Source organism: Haemaphysalis longicornis, unplaced genomic scaffold (assembly GCF_048455015.1).
Source record: "Haemaphysalis longicornis isolate Haplotype H1 unplaced genomic scaffold, Haemaphysalis longicornis Haplotype H1 scaffold_13, whole genome shotgun sequence".
In the NCBI taxonomy this organism is placed as follows: domain Eukaryota; kingdom Metazoa; phylum Arthropoda; class Arachnida; order Ixodida; family Ixodidae; genus Haemaphysalis; species Haemaphysalis longicornis.
Window position 1 is genome coordinate 48,436,637 of NW_027526233.1, and position 18,290 is coordinate 48,454,926.

An 18,290-nucleotide genomic window follows, 5' to 3' on the forward strand; every position below is an offset into this window, starting at 1 on the left:
TCATATTAAAAAATAATGTAACGTCACTGACGGTAAAAAAATCTCTAACCATTCTCCTATGCCTCCTTTGGCGTTTTAGACTGCCGGCATTTCTTTCTGTATTTCCTAACGAGCTCCTTATTTCCAAACCCTTTTATAGTGCGAAAGCTTAGCGAGGGCCTCCGTTGTGGTAGCCTTGATGCCAAGGTAGCATAAGAGGGTTTCCCGCCAGTTACCCGCTTAGAACAGGCTGTAGACGTTCGAGTCGCGCACCGGGGGGTGAAAAGAAGGTCCCCTTCTCCCCGTGTACTCTGAGTGGCGCTGGCTACACCCTCAAGCGTCAGATACAGTTGTAGGATATATAAGTACCCCAGAAAGTGAAGCAGAACCCAGTCGCCAAGATAGGCGCATTGGTAAGGCATTCGAGATATAATCGAAAGGCGTGAGTTCGGTCCCCACTCTGGACGCGTGTTTTTCTTTCTTTCTTTCTTACGTAATATATTAAAAAAATAATGTAACGTCACTAACGGTAAAAAATCTCTAACCATTCTCCTATGCCTCGTTTGGCGTTTTAGACTGCCGGCATTTCTTTCTGTATTTCCTAACGAGCTCCTTATTTCCAAACCCTTTTATAGTGCGAAAGCTTAGCGAGGGCCTCCGTTGTGGTAGCCTTGATGTCAAGGTAGCATAAGAGGGTTTCCCGCCAGTTACCCGCTTATAACAGGCTGTAGACGTTCGCGTCACGCCCCGGGCGTTGAAAAACAGGACCCCTGCTCCCCGTGTAGTCTGAGTGGCGCTGGTAGCCACCCTCAAGCGTCAGATACAGTTGTAGAAAATATAAATACCCCAGAAAGTGAAGGAGAACACATCTCCCAGATAGCAGAATTGGTAAGGCATTCGAGATCTAATCGAAAGGAGTGGGTTCGGTCCCCAATCGGGGCTCGTGTTTTTCTTGCTTTCTTTCTATAGTAATAATAATAAAAAAATAATGTAACATCAATAATAGTAACGAAAATGTCTAACCATTCCCCTAAGCCTTCTTTGGCGTTGTAGAGTGCCGGCATTCCTTTCTGTATTCCCTAACGAGCCACTTATTTCCAAACCCTAGTATCATGCCTAAGCCTAGCGTGGGCCTCGTTTCTGGCTGCCTTGATGCCAATGTAGCATAAGAGGGTTTCCCGCCAGTTACCCGCTTATGACAGGCTGTAGACGTTCGCGCAACACTCCGGGGGAGGAAAAGAAGGTCCGCTTTGTGTAGTCTGAGTGGCGCTGGCTACCACCCTCAAGCGTCAGATACAGTTGTAGGATATATAAATACCCCAGAAAGTGAAAGAAAACACAGTCGCCGAGATAGCCCAATTGGTAAGGCATTCGAGATTTAATCGAAAGGCGTGGGTTCGGTCCCCACTCTGGGCATGTTTTTCTTTCATTTTTCTCACGTAATAATAATAAAAAATGATGTAACGTCACTAACGTTAACAAAAATGTGTAACCAATCCCTTATGCCTTCTTTGGCGTTGTAAACTGCTGGCATTTCTTTCTGTATTTCCTAACGAGCCCTTTATTTTTCAAACCCTATTATCGTGCGAAAGCGTAGCGAGGGCCTCGGTTCTGGCAGCCTTGATGCCAAGGTAGCATATGGGGTTTTCCCGCCAGTTACCCGCTTATGACAGGCAGTAGACGTTCGCGTCGCACCCCAGGGGTTGAAAAGAAGGTCCCCTTCCATCCATGTAGTCTTACTAGCGCTGGCTCGCACCCTCAAGCGTCAGATACAGTTGTAGGAAATATAAATACCCCAGAAAGTGAAGGAGAACACAGTCACCCAGATAGCCAAATTGGTAAGGCATTCGAGATCTAATCGAAAGGCGTGGGTTCAGTCCCCACTCTGGGCATGTTTTTCTTTCATTTTTTCTCACGTAATAATAATAAAAAAATGATGTAACCTCACTTACGTTAACAAAAATGTCTAACCAATCCCTTATGCCTTCTTTGGCGTTAAAAACTGCTGGAATTTCTTTCTGTATTTCCTAACGAGCCCTTTATTTTTCAAACCCTATTATCGTGCGAAAGCGTAGCGAGGGCCTCGGTTCTGGCAGCCTTGATGCCAAGGTAGCATAAGGGGTTTTCCCGCCAGTTACCCGCTTATGACAGGCTGTAGACGTTCCCGTCACGCCCCGGGGGTTTAAAAGAAAGTCCCCTTCTCTTAGTCTGAGTGGCGCTGGGCACTACGGTCAAGCGTCAGATACAGTTGTAGGAAATATAAATACCCCAGAAAGTGAAGGAGAACACAGTCTCCCAAATAGCCGAAATAGTAAGTCATTCGGGAGCTACTCGAAAGGCGTGGGTTTGGTCCCCACTCTGGGCGCGTTTTTCTTTTTTTCTTTCTCACGTAATGATAATTAAAAAAATAATGTAACGTCGCTAACGGTAAAAACAATGTCTAACCATTCCCCTATGCCTTCTTTGGCGTTGTAGACTGCCGGCATTTCTTTCTGTGTGTGTGTATATATATATATATATATATATATATATATATATATATATATATATATATATACAGAAAGATAGGGCAGCAGTCTATAACGCCAAAGGAGGCATAGGGGTGTGGTTAGGCTCTTTTCTTTTTCACTACGGTTAATGAAGTAAACATTTTTTTTAATATACAGAAGAAAGAAAGAAAGAAAAACACGCGCCCAGAGTGGGGACCGAACCCACGCGTTTCGATTACATGTCGAATGCCGTACCAATCGGCTATCTGGGCCCAGATAGCCGATAGCCACTGTACCAATCGCCGTACCAATCGCCCAGATAGCCGATTGGTACGGCATTCGACATGTAATCGAAAGGCGTGGGTTCGGTCCCCACTCTGGGCGCGTGTTTTTCTTTCTTTCTTTCTTCTGTATATTAAAAAAAATGTTTACTTCATTAACCGTAGTGAAAAAGAAAAGAGCCTAACCACACCCCTATGCCTCCTTTGGCGTTATAGACTGCTGCCCTATCTTTCTGTATTTTCCTCAAGGAGCCCCTCATTTCCTTGCTATATATATATATATATATATATATATATATATATATATATATATATATGCATATAAAGTAAGAAACCTTGGTAACAGCAACAGCGGAGGGTTAATTTCCGTCGTTTCGACTTCGAGGCAAGTCTTCAACGGGAATGACGGCTTCGTTCGCTTCGGAAGAGAGCATACATGTTTCGATGGGCAAATGTTTTGACGGGTAAGTCAATTCTTCCATAAACATAACATCCTTTCGGAAGGATAGTTCGGATTTAGAAGCAATAAATCAACCGAGACAGCTCTATTACCCTTGAAGGAGAACATTCTACAAAACATACATAATATTATTTACACTTTGGGGCTATTCATAGATTTTAACAAGGCATTTGATTGCCTCTGTCATAACATACTGATTAATAAACTCTCGTCCTTTGGAATTAGTGGTCAACCACTTCCACTACTCATGTCATACTAAGGCAATAGTAATCAGTGCGTATGCATAGGTCCCTTCCTATCATCGTTTTTACCGATAACAACCGGTGTGCCCCAGGGGAGCGTATAGGGACCACTGCTCTTTAATGCCTATATTAATGATATTGTTCATGTAGATACAACAGTTAAATTTATCATATATTCGGATGACAGCACCATATTACTTTCTGACAAAGACGAAAATAATGTAATTGCTAAGTGTAATGTCGTGCTAGAGAAGCTCTATTATGGTCGCAAATAAATAAAATAAAAGTTAATACAGCGGAAACAAATGCAATTACTTTCAGCGCAACAAAAAAACCAATTAAATTTCAACACTCGCTTGTATATGCAGGTACCGAAATTGACTTTGTGACTCACCATAAAATCCTTTTCGTGATTTTTTTCTGCTCACCTAAGTTGGGATGCTCATGTAGACAGCATATGTAAAAAACTTTCTGCCATGACTGGGGCACTGTCTCGATGTCGTGCGCTGCTCCCAAGAAGGGTGAAACTGAACATATACTACGTGCTTTTTGCATCGCATATCAATTTTTGCAGTTTAATTTGGGCTAACACAACGAAAAGAAACATCATGATAGTATTGCTGCTGCAAAAAATATTCCGTTTAATCGCCAACGTTCCTTACCTGTGCGTAACAGAAAATATATTTCCCATGTACAACACTGTGAAATTGGACGACATGTATGACTATCGAATTTTGCGTCCCTTTTCATTTTCTTCCCCCAATACAGAGTCTATATTACTCATCTGGCTTCTTTGCGACAAAGCGAAAATTTAGCTAGCACCCGCAGTTCTGATCCTTGGTTCATCCCGCATTTCCGTAGCAATTATAAATTACAATGGCTACAACACAATCTCCCCTGCCTTCTAAACAGCTATAAGTACACGACAAACCTTAATTTTCTGGAATTGCGAAAATATTTTGTGACATTGTCGACAAATTTGTAAGTATGATGAAAAATGCAGACCTTCTTTTCGTTTTTTGCTCACTGCAAGTTGTAAATGTTTGTGCTGCTTGGTTTTTATTCCTTGTTTACAGACTGTTCTGCTTTTTGGGATTGATTTTGAATAATTTACATCTGAAAGCAACTCCTGCCTACCAATGTATGTACCCTGCCACTGAATTCAAAGACGGCTTAATCAGATATACGGTTTTGTTGTTTGCGAATTCCGTATATTGGATGTATATAAATCATGTTCTGTTATGTTACGAAACTGCCTAGAGCTTTGATACCGGTCGTTATTGCCATGTAACGGTTTTCTGGGCCTCGTCAAGCTGATATTATAGCTTTTAGGTCAGCAACTGTGCACACATTTATGGTAAATAATAGAAAGCTACTTGTCTCCACAAGTGCAAAGCGGGTTTACTAATGGCCAACGATCCCACACACAAACATACGTGCATCACACAAACACAAAGCGAGAATCTTCCTTATTAGGAGAATGAACAAAAAATAAACCAAAAATAAACATCGAAGAGAGAGACGCCCATATAGTTCGGGGAAAAAGGAATAAGGACAACACCACTTTCCGATGCTGTTGAGCTTTTCGCGTTTCTGCCACCAATCGAATTCCTGTTAAGTGCTCTTTCTTCTCCATTTCTTCCTTTTTCTCCCCAACTATCTTGGCGTCTCTCTCTTTGTTGTTCATTTTTTGTTCAAATTTTGTTCAGTCTGCTAATAAGGATGATTCCCGCTTCGTGTGTGTGTTATTCACGTATGTTGGTGTGTGGTATCGTTGGCGATTCGTAAACCCGGTTTTCGCTTTCGGCATGCGTACTCCCTTCCGAAGCGACCGAAGCCATCATTCCCGAAGAAGACTTGTCTCGAATTCGAAACGTCGGAAATAAACCCTCTGCTGTTTCCGCTGTTGCTGTTGCCGAGGTTTCTTACTTCGTGTTCACCACGCCTTCGGGCCCATCACCAGCATGCCGTATATGGTCATTGAAACTGATAAAGAATTTGGAAAGAAAGAAAGTGAAGAAAAAATGCCCGCCAGGTGGGATCCGAACCCACGGCCTCCATAATACCGGTATGGTGCGATAAAGTCTACGCTACCAGCAGGGCTATTTTTCCCCTCACTTTCTGGGGTATTTATGTCAATGTTATTTTTTTAAAGAAGGTCCGGGGGTTAAAAAGAAGGTCCCTTCACCCCGAGAAGTCGCAGTGGCGCTGGCTACCACTCCCAACCACAGGAAAAAAATTACATTGATATAAATACCCCAGAAAGTGAGGGGAAAATATAGCCCCGCTGGTAGCGTAGTGGTTATCGCACCAGACCAGTATTCTGGAGGCCGTAGGTTCGGATCCCACCTGGCGGGCATTTTTTCTTCACTTTCTTTCTTTAAAAATTCTTTATCTGTTTCAATGACCTACCATATCCTCCCTCTTGCTTTCCGAGGTTTTCTTGACTGCCAAACTTTATTTCTATCTTATTTTCAACGAGCCCCTCATTTCCTATTCTGATTCGCTGCATTCATAGTGAGGGCCTCTGTTCTGGCAGTCTTGGTGCCATAGGAAGCTTAAGAGGGTTCAACGCTGGTCGACCACTCTCGACATGTCGTAGACACTCGAGTCACGGCCCGGGGGTTAAAACGAAGGTCCCCTTCACCCCGAGAAGTCGGAGTGGCACTGGCTACCACCCCAAGCACAGGAAAAAAAATTAAATTGACAAAAATACCCCAGAAATTGAGGGGAAAAAATAGCCCAGCTGGTAGCGTTGTGGTTATCGCGCCAGACGGGGTTCGGATCCCTCCTGGCGGGCATTTTTTCTTCACTTTCTTTCTTTCCAAATTCTTTATCTGTTTCAATGACCTACCATATCCTCCCCTTTGCTTTCCGAGGTTTTCTTGACTGCCAAACTTTATTTATGTTTTATTTTCACCGAGCCTCTCTTTTTCCTATTATGATTCGCTTATATATATATATATATATATATATATATATATATATATATATATATATATATATATATATATATACATATATATATATATATGTACATTTACATATATATTTATATTTATATATATATTGTCAAGAGGACGAAGTTGTGTGCGGGGTGAGTGGCTTCTTAAAGCTGTAATGGGCGCCATCATGTATTATAAATATATCACTTGACATTCAACCATTTTTCCTGTCATTCGTCCTGCCGCCACGTTACATTTTGGTTGACCGTGCGGGGTACATCCCTATACCGACACTCAAGCATTGCCCGTCTGAGCTATTGATGCATTTTCCTGAGGGTTCCTGGATTCAGAAGGCTTGCCCCAGCCCCGGAGCTTTATGGACACGTGCACGTCCCCAGCCCGATGTCCCAAGCCGACGAGCCGCCGCGGGCAGCCGAGAAGTAACCCGCCGTGAACAGAACTCATGACGATTCCGCTCCCCCACCCAATACAGCGGCGCATCTCCAAGGGCCTTCGGCGTTTCAGCTGTATTGGTGGGAATCACTGTTCATGGGTCGTTGTGTATCGAGCTTATCACCTTCATTTGTGGAGGCATTGACTTCCTCAGTGTTTATAACCATCTCATTTTAGATGCAAAACACCTTTTAGTCGACCCTCTGTCCTCCGTCTGCGTCGGGCGTCCGCACCTCTCCTCCATGTTCCCCTCTCCACCCCAGCAGTGATAACGCCGCTCTCCTCCTCGCAGCTCGGATCGTTTCGTGGCGGCTCAGGAAGACACCGGCAACACTGTCACTCCAGGAGCCCTAACCAGCAGTGATAACGCCGCTATCCTCATTGCCGCTCGGCTCGTCTCGTTCTGGCTCAGGAAGACACCGGCAACACTATCCCTCAAGGGGCCCTTAAAGGGGATGGGTGCGCGTCTCTTGCCGACCCAAGAAGACATCGGCGACACTATCCCTCCAGGAGCCCTTAAAGGGGACTGGTGCTCGTCTCTTGCTGGCCCAAGAAGACACAGGCGACACTGTCGCTCCAGGAGCCACCCCCTGGTCGGGGCTATGTCCCTCCCTGGTTGTTGCGCCATCCACACCCCCACTGCGCATGCGCGTCTATCCTCCATTTTTCTTTCCACAAGCTGTATGAAAGCAGGGGCGCGCGCTGCGCTGCGTTCAGTCTGCTCCGAGAAACCGCATGCGCCAGTTTGCTCCGGTGTGGAACCTATACGAAACCCCCATGCTTTGCATGACCACATGGTTCCCTTCGGGGAGATGGTGTAATTTTTTCATTTCGCGTAATCGGCCATCCACTGCGCCCTCGACAAGTACGGTCCACACATCGACGAGGGGGCCATGTCAAGAAAAGAAGACGAAGAGGACGAAGTTTTGTGCGTGGTGCGTGGCTTTGCTTGGTGCTGTGATGGACGCCATCATGTAAATATATCGCTTCACATTCAACAGTTGTTCCTGTCATTCGTCCTGCGCCACGTAACACCATTCCTCGTTTGAGGCTACGTCCTGCGCCACGTAGCCTCAAACGAGGAACGTGCGAGTACACATCATGATGATGAATATTTACAGAGATAAGGACGAAGTGCTAGAGCCCGTTGGCTGATAATGATGATAATGTACAGGTGAAGAGGAAGCACTGATGGCAGTCCGAACATCCCACACCAAGAGCGACTGTGCCAACTGGTGGCGGTAGATTGACCAAAGATGCTAAATATATATATATATATATATATATATATATATATATATATATATATAGCGAGAGAGAGAGAGAGAAAGAGATAAATTTACAGAAATATAAAGCTCAGAAAGCGCGCAGAAATAGTATAAATAAAGAGTCAGATACACAGCAAGAACAATAACACAGAATGTTTACTTACGTAGCGGCAACGGGACTTGCCTTCATCAGATTACAGTTACATGATTTTGCTGTCACAGACATTTGGAACACATTTCTTATACACATTTGCAGAAAACTGTGAGAAGGATTAGTAGAGGTATCGAAAACGGAGAGGATGCATGCAGTCGGGAAAAACCTGTGTTACAAAACAAAAAAGAAAGAAAAGAAAGCAGAGAGGGAGAGTGGGGAAGAGGTAATATTTACAAAGACGCGGTCAAGGTTGCTCCAAGATGGGGCAACGTACCTGGCATAGGCTGCAAGTGCGGAAGACTAGACAATCGCGGTTTCAAAAGGAAGGAAAAGTATACAATTATTATTCAGAGTTTGGGGAGACTAGTTCGGAGGGATCCATGCAGGCATGAACGAAGAATGTGTTGTGGGTGGGCCTCCCGCGATTGGACAGAATAGACACAGTACACAAAAGAGCATTGCACAAGAGCTAACAACTGAACAGGAAATTGGTAGGGTTTATAGATGACAAATGGTTAAATATCGCTAAGTGGTGGAGGAACGCGGCCTCCTTCCCAAGGACAAATGGCATTGTTGAGTCGCATTAGGGTAAAAAGCTGCGGTATATGGGGAGTTTCTGCTAATTCTGATGGGAAACTTAAGGGTAGGGGTAATGAAAAAACGAGTGTCGTCTTCATGATGCGGTGCCACATCTGGCTGCAACGTTTATAGCAAGGAGTAAATGTTACCACCATCTAATGTTGACGTTACATGCCTGCATGTTTATGGAAACTATTCCTTAGAAAAACTTAGGAAGAATTTCCTGCAATCTAATCGTAAATGAAAATGAAAACGCACCGCATTCAAATACACAGAACCCCCTTCACTCGCACCCAGACACGATGATATACCTAACCAGAATATGTTGTTCATTGGACAAAAATGAGATTCCTAAAGTATCGCCCAAGTCCAATCTTTTAAATGAACTGAGAAATCATCCGGGCAGTTTGCAGTGTTTTAAGTAATTAATTTTATTGCTCCGAAAAAAATGTATCCTTCCCGCGAGGTTATGTGTGATGATGTTTCTATATGAGGATGCTAGTCAGGGATTACCAACGATTCCCAGTGCTTGTGTGTCACGTCTTTTGTCGCATTTTTGTTTCCCTTACCTATCGTTTTATGGATGGGTATCGTATCTACGCTGTTTTATCATATCCCTCATTACTCTGTAACATGGAATGTGGTAAATGTATGGAGTTGTGCAGAAGGAGAAGAAGAATTTGCCACATTCTTCTCTTTCAATGTCCAAGTCAAAGAGCCACCAGCCGCAATCGATTGTTCCTGAAAAGTGTAAACAAAAGAAGTGATAAGAATTTGTATGTACGAAGTACAACGTTTACCAAAGCTCTGCAACCAAAAATAAACGTGAAATATCGCCAACAAGTGAAACGTATAATACTAGAGTGATGCCGTACTTATTCTCTACATTAACGCGAGTGTTTGTCCGCGTAATTTTGGGGCAAATAAGAGACATAAGATTAAGAAACAGAAGTGTAAGGATGTTTCAACACATACTGCGGCATCAAGCTACACAGATTTTTAAGTATGACATTTGAATGGTTGGTAATTCACATTTAGTAAATTATCAAGATTTGCAAAGCAGTTTACAGAGATTAGTTCCGTCACAGAAGAGACGGATTTTCAATCCAACCTAATAATGAAATTTGGTGACGTGGTGTGGAACATTACAAACGAACGAACATTAAAGACGAACCATTTTCGGAAGCAAAGGGGTATAACTGTGTTTATTCATTCAGTGTCTCTTATGAATAACTTTCCTGGCGGTGCTAGCGGCAGCTGTTCGCATAATACATTTACCACTTACACAAGGGTAGGTTATTTTCTATATTTTAAGATTGTGATGAGGCAGCCGTCGTTGAGGAGACGTAGAGTATTTTGCGGCGTTTATCCAGGTGTTGCATACCAACATTTGTACAGGTTGTTCGCAAGATCCGTTATTCGAGTTTGGAAATGAGACCATATTTCTTTCGGCGGGCCAGCTAAAACATTCGTAAGTTTAACGTGTCACACATTTCGCTCTGTGAGGTGGGAGCCTCAAAAACTACATACAATACATATGCATTCGATATATTGTGGAGAGTTGCAACCATGAGGGTTACCCAGGTCTCCTTTTTGAGATGGAAAAGCCACAAGGCAAATTTGTATATTTAAACGAGCTTGCGAGATTGGTAAAACTCTCTTTATCCTGTTATAGTTATGTTACCCTCTTTCAATGCGAAAAAAAAGAGTCCTTTGCTGTGTTCGCAAACTGAAGAGAACGAGCTATATCATCAGCGGTTATTACTAAAGATCGGTAAAATGTCATCAAACACGTAATCTGCTTTGCGGAAAGCCGATCTACGCCATTTAAAATGCCTTAGTTTATGGGAACCAAACGCTACAACTTTGAATAACAGTACGAAAGAGTAAACAAAGTCGCATAGTTACTTACCCGTCGCGACTAACCGAGAACGCCTCCGTGTAGGAGAGCCGGACAGAATATTTCCTGATCTGTTATTTTTTATGGTGTCCGCAGCCTTCGTTAAAAGCTTTAAATAGTGTCTATGACTGTTTTTGTTTTATCCAAGAGTAATTAACTAGTGTTAACCTAATCTTGGGTCTCCAGCGATATTACAAACGCCAATGTCCTTATTGATCTACCCGATTTTAATTTGTTTGGCTAATGTCGTCAGGGCGCGCGAGGCTGGGACGTTCGCCCCACTTGTAAGAACAACATATCATGCTCTATCGGCAAAAGTTGCGTGTATAGAAACATTGTTGGTTATTTCTTGTTCTGAACCGTCATCTGTTCTCCTTGGCGTGTGTTACAGGCCGCCTTTACACAGCTCCGCCTTCTACCCAAAACATGCGGGATAGCATAAAAGACTCATTATTAAGCACCATTAAAACGTGTTCCATTCTTTTTTGTGATTTAAATTTCCCAACATCAATCGCATGAACCAAGCTTTGGCAGCAGAATGAGTACAAAATCTCCTAAATTTCTGGATGTGTGCTTTAACTTTGTTCTCGCTCCAATTTTAGTAAAACCAACAAACTGGCGCAACTGGTTCGGTCACATTCTCGACCCTGTACTGGCGGATCACCCGAAAAGTTCCACTGCTATTATCTTCGTTCCAGAAATACGCAAAATACAGGGATATTCCTGCTAATTAAAATTTGGCCACAAAACAAGCCCTGGTCTGACAAAGAATCCTCATATACCAAAAATTAGATTATGCTGACATGAACAATGAATTGGGTATTTTCTTCAATACCTATAGAAGGAATTTCTACGACAGGACTTTAGCAGATATTTGGGCTATCACTAACAAAAACGTAATGCAACTAATGAACAAGTATATTGAAAAAACAATTGACCGCAAAAGTAGTAAGCAACATTGGTTTATTCGTAATATAAAAAAGCAAAAAAAATGACTTTCTCAGTCCCCACGTTGAATGCAACAACGGTCCCACAGAAAAATAATGGGCAGCAGAAAGCGTGTACTTGATCAGTGTTGGCAGAATAAAACACAGGCTCTATCATTAACAGCTACCTAAACCTTTCACAAACAATAACAGAAAATAATGACAGCTACAAAACCCAAAAAGCATACCCGCGATCCCACTAGTAGTTTGAACTGCCTGAGAATTCGAGGATGTATATAGTTTAACTTAATTACCACAGGCATTTAGATGCGATGCTCAGAGCGTCTCTTGTCTGCGGCACTGTCCTTCCTGCGTGCGTCCGTTGTTGTCCGCAGCCATTCTCCCGCTCTCCTGTCCGATAGCGAACATTCTCTCGCGAGGGGCATTAGATTCGATTCGATTCGATTGGCTTGGCATGTCTTTGATTGGATTGGATTTGATTGGATTTAGATTGGATGGGATTAAAGTGGATTGTGTTGGATTGCATTGCCTCATAGCTGTGGCAGACGCACTGGCGCCGGCGCGTGCCCAGGTGAGAGCGTGTGCGGCCCAGCGCGCTCTCACCCCGCCGGTGGGCGGCGCTGCGCGGAGTGGTGCGCATGTGCAGTACTCTCTCTCTTCGCGGTCTCCTCTCCTTGAGGCGCGCTGCGCATATAACCGGTGTGCCGCTCTCCGGCGGCCTTTCGGTCGACGGTTGCTCTCCGCTTGCGCTTGAACCCCCCTCAGCATCGTATCACACCGGGGTGGGCGCGAGGGGAGGTGGGCGTAATTTTTTATTCATTATTTAATAAAGAAACAGGCACACAGCTAAGGACGCTGTGGTGAACGCAATGCCAGAAGTAACAATCCGTCCTGGCGTAATAATGCCACTCAGCGAGTGAATATAAATTATATTCCTCAGCTGATATTAATGAACTAACACCAAAATGTTAAGAAAAAAATTATTGTATATGAAATATTTTTGTCTTGATGGTTCTTTCAGTCACTGGCCAGGAAGTAGTATTCCCACCCGTTGGATAATCTGGAAGTTTATTCCAGTCCACAAATACTAGGCCAGACGTTCACCCTACAACTACCGACTGGTCTCTCTATGTAGCGTCTGTAGCAAATCAATGGAGTATATCATGTACACTGGTGTAATGTATTTTCTATTATAATTTCCTTTATGACCCACACACCAGCCGTAATACTACTCTTGATAATTAACCTTTAATAAAAGGTTTGACAAGGTCCCCCGTAGGCGTATAATTATTAGGCTCTCCAAATTGAACTTACACCACGCTGTATTGCAATGCATTCAGTCCTTCCTAACTGAACTGTCACAATTAGTTTAGGGTATAGATCAATGCTCCAGCCCCCGAAGTATGTTCGGGCGGCCACAACTTGAGATGATTCGTACACGAGACACTTTTGTTGCTAGGTTATAGTATTGACTTGCCAACTGATGTTTCTTATAAAATCCGCATTGTTGCAGACTATTGTGTTACCTACTTTTTAAATCAATAATGTGCCTTATCAAATAACCCTTCAAAGAGGTATATTTACTTTCCCTGTCTGTACAAAACCATTTATTTTCCACGCTGGAACAAACCTTCAAACTTCCACTGCAGTAATTTTAACGCTATCGGTTAGCATGCATAAATCTACAAAAAACTCGGCGTCAGATTGTGCGCCGATATCCTCAAACCTTTACAACAAAAACTTCATGCCAACCGCCAACAAAGCACCCGGAATTCAAAAACGTCACCTTCCCCATGGTCTGGATCAAGTTATGTTAACCTGATCACATATATATCTGTTGTTCGATCCAAACTGGAATATGCATCCCCTTCCTGCCACCCACAGCAGACATACATCGGCAATGCAATGGCATCCTTTCCAAATCGCGTAATAAACTTATTCATTTTCCGATTCATATCACGACGGTGTATCTGCGTCACAATTACGAACCGTTATGTTGAGCCTTCTTTTCCATTGCGAATTGCCCGTTTCTGCCTGCAGAACACCTTATCGCAGCTATCTCTTTAGAGGTCGCACTTGTCATTGTAACACTACCATTTCTGCAACTTTTTTTTACCTAGAACGGCTCCTGGCTTGATTGATGTTCCCCAAGATGTATCATCAGCTTATCCGAAAGAATTTTCAAGCATATTAGAATTTTGAAGATTATTTCAGATTATTAGCTCTCTCGCACCTGATGTATTTTCACCCAACCCTACGTAGTACTCCCTGTTGGGAGAACTCAACTGAACTCAATATACCCAAGCAAGTCGTCCGGAAGAGGTATATATAGTTTATAAAATAGGAGGGCGACGGTATACGGTGAGCATTTGGGATGTCCAGTACACGCCATGTATACGACTTTAAAATGAGATGAACAAAAGCAGAAAGGCCACAAAACTACGTAAGACTTGAAGGTTGCGAATCGGTACAAAACAGAAGTGTTTTTTTCTATTTTTCACCTCACGGGTTTGTTTAAGCCTCGCCGCTCTACGAGATGATGATGATGATTCCTATTGGTTTCCCCTTTGAAGCGGGGTGATGACATCATCTTACCAAAAAGTACTAATATAACGATGTTTTACACTCTTGGTTTAATACTAGCACTGCTTAGGGCAGGCACTAAAGCTTATTAGGCCCAAAATACTTTCTTTTCCCTGTTACAGGTGGTAACTGTCCTAGGCAATATTCCCCACAGCTTCTTCCTCTCCCTCTTTACGCAGCTTTTTGCTCTTTCTCTTCCACGTCGTCGTCGTCAATCGTACATTGCTCTGCGCCACATGTGGCTTCCTGGCCTTCGTTCATGGCAAGCTCTTATCCCTGGGGCACCGTTCTCCTCCCCATCATCCGTCTCGTCCAGCGAACGTGTAGTGCGCACGTTTGTTTTTCTCCTCGCCTATCTCTCACCTGCTGCGTATTTGTCCCCGTTATAAGGCCGCTGGTCCGTGCAGGGCGCTTGCCGATGGGTGTGTGCCCATGAAGACTGCCCGACGTAGCGTAGTGTAGCCCGCGCTACAAAAACGTTCCTTGATATAACTCCACAAAATGGGAAGCATATCAGTGACGGCTTTAAGAGGACGTTGGTTGCGTAAAAAGATATACACCTTGAAATACTGGAATACATTCCAATTGACAAATAAAGCAAATGTTTTGCAGCACATGCTCGTAGAGGATATGATTCGGTGCTCAGTAACGTCGTTTGGGTTTCTATGCATGTACACCATTGGAAGATTTCTACTGTAACCTCAAGTTATATAAAAAACATAATCGAATATTACGGCAATACATTCAGACATTGTGGGTGCCGAATTCTTCAGAGGAGTTTCGACAATCGTAATCATCATCATCACCAGCCTATCTACGCGCACTGCAGGGCAAAGGCATCTCCGAATATTCTACAATTATACCAGGTCCTGCGCTAAGTGCGACCAATTTATCCCTACAAACTTCTTGATCTCATCAGTCCATCTAACTTTTTGTCCCCCCCCCGTCAACGCTTGCATTCTCTAGGGATCGACTCTGCTACCGTTAATGACCAACGGTTATCTTGCCTTCGCACTGCATGCCCTGCTCACGTTCATTTCATCTTTATTTCTACTAATATGTCGTTAACACGCATTTGTTCCCTAATCCACTCCGCTATTTTCTTGCCCCTTAATGTTACTCCTATCCTGCTCCGTTCCATTGCCTACTGAGTTGTCCTCAATCTAAGTTGAACCTTCTTAGTGACCTCCAAGTTTCTGCCCCGTAGGTAAGTACCTGTAAAATGCTGCTGTCATACACTTTCCTATTCAGGGACAGTGGCAGGCTGCCATGGTTTATCTCAGAATGCCGGCCGTATGCACTCACCCCCATTCTCATCCTTCTAATCTTCCCTGCGACATGATTGGGATCCGGTACGAGAACTTGGCCTAAGTAGATATATTCGCTTTCCACTTTCACTGCCTATACACCTGGAGGCGGCTGACGAGGTGGTGTCCGCGCTGCTCGGCCGCACTCCACGGGCGCTATATGATTTTGGGGCGCATATTGTCGCCACAACGCAATTGTAAATAAATGTAGGCCCTGTCACACAGCCTCATCGGCCGCCTATCAAAGCAAATTTTAGCCGGCGCAGGAAAGGAGCGCGGGAGTTTTGTAGGGTATAGAAATACCGTAAGTACCTAACAACAGAGAAGGCTGTGCTGATCGCCATGAGTTATATCGACAGCTATGTATATATTGTCCGTAGTCAGGAAGAGTCAGTGGGCAGTCAGTGATGAAGTGGCAAAAGTTTACTAAACGGCATGGTCGTGGTCGTCGGTGATATAGTGTCCGGGATGTGAGGAAACCTCTGGTGGACGAGGCTGGGAGTGCGACCGCGGACGCATTGTGGGGTGTGGGGCGACGGCTACAATGGATGGCGGAGCGAACTGCAGGGGTAACTGGAAGGACAGCGACGAGATGAAGCGTGGCCCTCAACACTGGCCGCCAAAGTGCAGCCTTGGCTGCGCTGTAGTGTGAGCTCCTGGTATCTGTCGCTGTCTGGGCAACTAGCGCATGCGCTGTGAGAGACAGACAAGTGGAGGGCGCCAACGACAAGCTCCTCTCGAACTACCAGAGTGTCGGATTCCTATCATGCAGTGCACTTGTGCTGGTTTCATCCAGGGTAGGAGAGCAGAGCGCCTGTGACACCCTATACCGAATACTCTCCTGTAGCAGAGAATCGGTCGAGGTGGGGTGACCAGTTTGTGGCTCGTCTGATTGCAGACGTACAAGAAATTCTTCCTTCGGCGACGGTTTTAGAGAGGCTTGTCCCGCAATTGTTTCTATGGTGTTTCCATCGTAGCCAGGCTGTCAGGACTGTCGGGGGAAGTCTGATGAGCTTTAGGTGTAACTTCGACTTCCAAGATTCTCGAACTGTTGTTGACTGCTGGAAGCTGTTATACCGGTGATGGTGGAGAGGCCTCGCTTGTGTGGGGAGTAGAAGGGTCTAAAATATCCTTCTCACCCTTGCCATGCGGCGCAGGCGGTGATGTTTTCCCATTTATTAGCGGGATAGCATTCGGCCACTGGGTGGGTTTGTGCAGCAGACGCAACAACGTATGGAACTGCGCCATGATGTTGCGTCGAGTTGACTAAGTGAAACGCTAACTAGAAAGTGCCGAAAGTCGTAGTCGGGGCTCGCATGTTTTGGTCGGGCGAGGGTCAACCTGCTGGCGAAGTCTAATCCACCGATGTCGTTGGAAGTCGTGGTGGTGTAGATGAAGGCGTTCCTATAGCGTACTGGTTTAAGACAGCCGCCTTGACATCGTCGTATGCACATGGGCCTGGGGCCGACAGCTGGATGGGCTCAGTCAGGTGAGCAGGTAACTTCTCTAAAGTGACGAGGTACCTGGTTTTCTGAGACTGGATGTCGTTGACGTAGAATTGACTCTCCACGATCACTAACCGCAGGGTGTGGTGGCGACGAATTGAACAAAACGTTATCAGCCAAGGCCGCTCTGGGAGGGCGATGGACGTTCATCGCGTGCAGTTGTCCGCATTTTGGCTGGGAAAGCAGCGACCAGAAGCCATGGCGAAGCTGCTTGTCCGGGTCACCGTATTGTGGGCGGCCGACGTGGTGGTGAGGCTGAGACTACGTTTATTGCAGTTGGGTTGGCTGCGCCATGGACAGGACGAGGCGCGTAGAACGAGGGTGCCTTCCCCGACGTGTGCGGAATCTATTCTAGGCGCGAGCTGGCTGTTAGTGCTGATGATGATTGTGACGATGGTGAAGACGATGATGATGGCGTTTATATACACCTATTTCAAACCACTGTGCTTCCCCGAGGTTATTGATTATCACTTTCATTTTCTACATAATAATTTTTAGACCCACGGTTCTACTCTGACCATTTGCAAATCATGCTTTGCGATTCGTCCCCCGAGTTACTTAGTAAGGCCACGTCATCAGCAAATCTTAGGTTGCTCAGGTATTCTCCATTACCTCTTACTCCAACCGTTTAACAACCCTATGTTCTGAATACTTCTTGTAGATATGCTGTGAATACCAATGCTGAGATTGTGTCCCCTTGTATGACGCCATTCGTTATAAGTATTTTACTGCTCCCCTTATAGAGAATGATGGTAGCTGTGCATCCATTATAAATATCCGATAGTATTGTTACATAAAGCTCATCTACCCCCTGGTTCCGTAATGCCTGAATGACTGCTGAGGTTTCGACCGAGTGAAATGCTTTCTCATAATCTATGAAGGGTATTTATGGGGGTTAAGTATACTGAGCGGGTTCTCTATCACCGGATTGATCGTAAGAATATGGTTCATTATAGAAAAGACTTTGCGGAACCCTGCTTGTTATTTAGGTTGACGGAAAACTAAGGTTGCACAAATTCTGTTAGCGATTACCTTGGTAAATACCTTGTAGACGAGTGGCAGAAAGCTGATCGGCCTGTTTTTTTTCAAGTCCTGCAGTCACCTTTCTTATGGATTAGGATGATGATCGCGTTCATTGAAGATTCCGGCACACTTGCCGTAATTAGGCATTGCGTATACAGAATTGCCAGTTTTTCAA

The 18,290-nt window shown here is 44.4% G+C and overlaps 1 long non-coding RNA gene and 2 other non-coding genes across 3 annotated transcripts in view; 2 read left to right on the forward strand and 1 right to left on the reverse strand.

The window, feature by feature from the left end:
- The first annotated feature begins 1,323 nt into the window (after positions 1–1,323).
- Positions 1,324–1,395, forward strand: Trnak-uuu (transfer RNA lysine (anticodon UUU)). The gene has a single exon. It is a non-coding gene; the product is annotated as a tRNA-Lys (tRNA).
- Positions 1,396–5,735: 4,340 nt separating this feature from the next.
- Trnat-agu (transfer RNA threonine (anticodon AGU)) lies at positions 5,736–5,808 on the forward strand. The gene has a single exon. It is a non-coding gene; the product is annotated as a tRNA-Thr (tRNA).
- A 3,461-nt stretch (positions 5,809–9,269) lies between these two features.
- LOC144164054 (uncharacterized) overlaps positions 9,270–18,290 on the reverse strand; it is a 197,430-nt gene continuing 188,409 nt past the window's right edge. Inside the window, exon 4 of the long non-coding RNA XR_013321025.1 lies at positions 9,270–9,591. This is a non-coding gene — a long non-coding RNA (uncharacterized LOC144164054). The remainder of the gene's footprint in view (positions 9,592–18,290) is intronic.